The sequence below is a fragment of the Salvia hispanica genome, chromosome 3 (assembly GCF_023119035.1).
Source record: "Salvia hispanica cultivar TCC Black 2014 chromosome 3, UniMelb_Shisp_WGS_1.0, whole genome shotgun sequence".
NCBI classification, from domain to species: Eukaryota; Viridiplantae; Streptophyta; class Magnoliopsida; order Lamiales; family Lamiaceae; genus Salvia; species Salvia hispanica.
The window spans coordinates 7,703,834-7,709,336 of record NC_062967.1 but is presented as its reverse complement, the minus strand read 5'-3'; the positions used below and the strand labels follow the sequence as shown (position 1 = coordinate 7,709,336).

At 38.7% G+C, this 5,503-nt stretch overlaps 1 pseudogene; it reads right to left on the bottom strand.

The window, feature by feature from the left end:
* Positions 1-216: 216 nt before the first annotated feature.
* LOC125213627 lies at positions 217-5,099 on the bottom strand (annotated as a pseudogene).
* Positions 5,100-5,503: the final 404 nt, after the last annotated feature.

Here is a 5,503-nt window from a genome sequence, read left to right as displayed (position 1 = left end):
GGCGAGAATGAAGCAAATTCGAACCAAAGTGACATGCGAAATAGAAACTTCATAACGTAAACGTTGGAAAATAACAAAGTACTTCAAAAGGCAACAACGATGAGTGTTTGTAACAAACCAACGATGAAAGCAAGTAAAGATTAAACTAGAAAGCAAAGTAACGATTGTTTTGCCACTCCGGGCGATGATCCGCTATACTACTACGATAACCTGGCTGGAACGGCGGACTGATGACTTCTCCGGTAGACTCTTGGACGTCAAGTGACCATGGCTGTGGCAAGGAACGAGAGATTGGATAATGCTGAAGGAACTGATCTTCTAGAGAGAATTCTAACTAAGTGTGGTGGCTGGACTCTAAAGGCGAACTCTAAGAGCGAACTCCCTTGTCTCTCTCCAAGTGGCTTCTTTTATAGGGAGGCTTACCCTTGCTTTTAGGGTAGACTTCCTTCATGTTTTGACTTTTCTGTCCTTGGTAATGATCATCCCAGCTATCCTTCTTCTCCATCTCGAGCCTTTTCTCTGGCATGCATCCCTGGTCAAGTATTGACCCCTTCCAGCCGCCCTTTTCACTTGGGTCACCCGAATCGTCTCCTACCGACTTGGATCCTTTAATCCTGCACACTTGAGCAACTGTTTTGCAGATAATACATGCATTTCACGACATACTGACCAGTAACCAAGGCTTAGAATACGACTTATCACTCGGGCACACTTTTTTGCCTTCTGCATAATCTGAATAACCGTGAGAAGCATTCTGGAATGACGAGGACCCATTGGATACCGAGCCATGGCCCTCCCCAGAGCTGTCAGTCTGCCATTTTCATCCAACGCTTCAAGAATCTTCAGACAACGCTCTGCTTCAATCAAAGCATCGGTCTCTGGAGGTGTGGGGAAAGGGAAATTTGCAACCTGAAATGATAGATAACGTGGTGTTTACTTACATGTTCAAACTAAATATAACAATCAAACCAATCTATAAATAGCAACATACCTTGCCAATATGCATGGATTTTAAAAGGACAACACCATCAACCGGCACCTTAGATATTTCAGCAATTGAAAAATCAGAAAATAAGTTATTGAAGGCTGCTGAGGAATAGAGGCGATAACAATGTCCCGGGCCGGTTCTTCCGGCTCTTCCAGCACGCTGAGCTGCAGAGGCTTTGCTTATCCACTGTATCTCATATGTCTCCATGCCGCTCGAAGAGTTGTAGTTCTTCACCTTTTCTCTTCCAGTGTCGACAACATAGCTTATTCTGGGAATCGTCAAAGAGGTTTCAGCCACATTAGTGGCAACTACAACAAGCCGTTCTCCATCCCTAGCATCTTCAAAAACACGAAGCTGGGATGATGCAGGAAGCATCGCATAAAGTGGTAGCACATTCAGTTTACCAGGGGAATATCCCTTATCTTTGTCATCTCGTTCAGAATGGGAACAGGACGGATCTGACCCGCCTTCAGGGGTCTCGGGGACATCTTTGCCTTTGGTGTTGGAATCAGAAACTCTTTTCCCCGATAATGCTTCAAAAGCAGCCTTCAGTGATGTAAGAGTTCCCTCTTCTCCCAAAATATCGCCTTCAGACTCGGGTTTCGTCTGATTCTCACCATCACTAAAGAACTCCAGATCACTTTCTTCTTCCGAGTCATAAGATGCATCAGATGCGTCTTCTGGAAAATCTTCATTATCTTCCTCCATGTGAGAATTAAAGCGCTCAGTTATCTCATGACCCGAACTTCCTTGGAACTCAAATGCCTCACTTATCTCTTTCATATCATTTTCTTCGGGTGGTTTCTCTACGGATACGGATGAAGCCTTGTCATCAACTAGCTTTCTAGAAGCTCTACGTAACCTTTGACAAAGAAGTTCGACCTCTCTCTGCCCAGTTACAAAAACAAGAATACCTCCAGGTGGCAATCTCTTGTGAATTGATAGAACTTTCTTATAAGCTTGGCCAATATAATCAACAATTTCAGTCTTCTTTGAGAAGTGCGTGGTCACTGGGAACTGTCGAGTTGGAACTTCAATCACTGGTGGAGGATTGCGAAATATTTTTGTATTAGACACAAAATCTTCCACGCGTAGAGTAGCACTCATGAGCACAAGCTTCAACGGGTATATCCTATTTTCAGATTCAATATTTTCCCCGGCAAGAATTCTCTTCTTCTGCATCTCGTATTCCCTCTGCCATGCACAAATAAAGAAGCAAGCCATCTAAACATATGCAAGAAGGGAACAAGTACAACATAAAGTTCAAATAGGTGAGAGTTGTTACCTGACGCTCTTGGATAACCCGAGAAAGCATCCCGATGAGAATATCTGTATTCAGACTCCTCTCGTGAGCCTCATCCAATATTAACACTGAGTATCGCTTCAGCAGAAAATCATTCTGCAGTGAAAAAAAAATCACCATTACAATCAGTCAGAAAATCTACTTAACTTTCACATTCATAAAACTGCTAGAACAATTCATTCTGTAAAGCATGAAAACAAACCTGCACTTCCCGAAGCAAAATTCCATCAGTCATAAATTTGATTGAGCAATTCTCTCCAACCTTTCTGTCATGCCTTACTTGAAATCCCACTTCCTTCCCGAATCGAAGCCCAAGCTCATAAGCCACCCGCTTGGCTGTTGAAAGTACTGCAACTCGGCGAGGTTGGGTGACGCCAATAATGCCACCTCCAGTGTTTGAACCACGTGAACCAAAACCAGCCTCATAAAGAAACTGAAAGTTTTCCATATTTGCAATAAGTAAAAGAAGTTCCACCAAGAAATTCATGTTACAAACAAATTTTGAACCATGGCTAACCTGAGGAACTTGGGTTGTTTTTCCGCAACCAGTTTCACCACATATAATGAGACTGATATTCTCATTTATAGCTTCCATTATTTCCTGTTCCATCATGACTATGGGCAGACCCATCCTTTGCTTTTCAACATCCTTAGGTCTTGAGACATGAACCACAGTTGGAGCAACATGATTTCTCGATGAATTACAGTTGCTATGGTTATTTTCACCTTCACAATTGTAAATTGGATCTTCATCCATCACATCCTGTCCAAGATATGCACGAGCCATTACAATGTAGAGTACGTGTGGTTGTAAAACGAAGAAATAGGTAAAGCTAGAGTCATTATGATGCGGAGTACATGTAGTTGTAAAATGAGGAAACAGGTAACGCAAGAGGACAGTATGTTGTACGAAACTTAGAAACAAGCATGCTTTGGTTTTTTCTACTTCCTATATGTCAAAGAAATTCACAACCTCAGAATCAAATATAGTAGTCAGCTACCTTAGGCTTCATGATTTCTTCAATTTGGCATGACTCGGCAGATTTTTCCTCAGATCCTGGCAATGATGGTTGAGTATTGTCGTTGGCCACTTCTTCGAATGAATCACCAACTCGTCTATCAGAGGTATAAGGTTCATCACTCAACGATTGCATATTGACATCTGAATGCACATTTCTTTTCCTCAGACATCATCCTCAGACACTCGTCTATCCGGCAAACAGACATCATCCTCAGACACTTCAATATCATCATTGTGAGACACAACATCTCTTTTCCTCTTAGTGTGAGCCTTTTCAGCATGTGGGAGTTCCAAACCAGCTTTCGAAAACTCAACTTCTCTTCTCCGTTTCTCACGAACAGTCTCAACCTGCAACGGGAATATTATATTATTAATTCGAAGAGCCCTTTCTACATCAAACAGAACATACTAATCAGATTATCAGACAATGGAATACCTGCCCCAAGTTCCTTGAAGACCACATGAGTGAAAAAACATCATCTTTGATCTTGTATTTCCTGAAAACACAAACCAAACCCCATTAACACCCAATGCCTCCGATCAATGTGATTATAAGCAATCCTAAGAAGGCCTAAAATCAATGTTCTTACTCCAATGTTTCAATGCTTTTTGACATAAGGAGTTCCTTTTCTTTCTCCTCCTACACAGTAAAAGGTCCAATTAAACAACAAACAATAGTAACAGAATCACTCAAGCTTCTAAATACACATACCTCAAGCTTCTAAATACACATACCTCAAGCTTCTTTAGCTTTCTTTTCTGAGATTTACTTAGTTTCGGTTGCTGCCTCACATTGAGCTATTCCAACACCCAATATTAAAATTAAATAAAAATCAGAACTTTAAACTAATCAAATCATAAAAACAAGCTAAAACTAAAACTAACCTGAGAAAAGACTTATATTAAAATAATTTTCAAGAGTATTATATTTTCTAAAGCACCTCTTTTATACGTGCATAGAGAATTTTGCTTCTTTTCTAAATTGAATATTTTATAGTATCATGCAACTTAATTAACATTGAAACATGGTATTTTATAGTATCATGCAACTTAATTAACATTGCTGGTTATAAACTAAACTCAACATTGGGAAACTAAGAGACTAAAGAGATGAAAAGCAATAAAACAAGACTAAAGAGATAAAAAGCAACAAAACAGATGAAAATTATAAGTTGCACAAATTTATGGATTAAATTAAATAATATGAATAGTAGCAATATTGTATGCTTATTATAAAATTTAAAAGAAGCTATATTTATCTTAGCCTGAAAATTATACAACTATTCATTGGTTTCTAAGTCTTAGTTAGACTCTATTTTCTAAAAAGCCCAGAAACTTTTTGAATCATGTGGACACTGAACTAGCAAAATATAAATATGCAGATTACTTATTGCGCTTACCAAAGAAGTTTTGCGGCATTATACATATCAGTTCCATTATTTGATTGAATTATTTGATTGAATTGTGAATTGGTACTAATTTGTTATATGTCTATTATTTTTTCTCGAAGAGAATTAGGTAGAAGAGTGAAAAAGTAAATCATGTAAACATATTCCAAGAAAATCGTTTTAGCAGTTAAAGCACGAAGCAAATTAAATTGAGAGCAGAGATCATTACTCGTGTTTATTGTTACCATTGAAGAGATACTGAAAAATTTGGAGTAGTGGTTCCTGCCTCCTAAGCGTCTATTGCTTGCAAGAATTGAAACGAAGATGAAAATATTTCAGGGACTTGCAAAGACGTGAATTGACAGGTGCAGCTCGCCGGTCTGAGAACCCTAGCTGAATGTAGATTATGAGTGGGCCGGGCCGGGTAAGCTTCGATTTGTTTTATTTATTGGCTAAGAAATTGGGCTGATATTAAAAGTCATTAATCCAAATGATAACTTCCACTACAAATTTATTTCACCCAACTCATTTATGTGTAATGCCATATTGGTTTAATATTCGTCGATTCCCTCTCATCACCTAACTATTAAAAGCAATGTTTTAAAAACCGGATCGGCCAGTGAATCGACGAGGCTACTGATTCACAGTTCAACCGGTCCAACCGATTCAATCACTGGTCGAACCGTTTTACTGTTACAAATTATATATAATATATAAAATATATTCAATTTCAATGAATGATAAAATTTATTAAATTTTTTATCCATAATTATTAAATGTACAAATTACAAGTTAGTATGGAT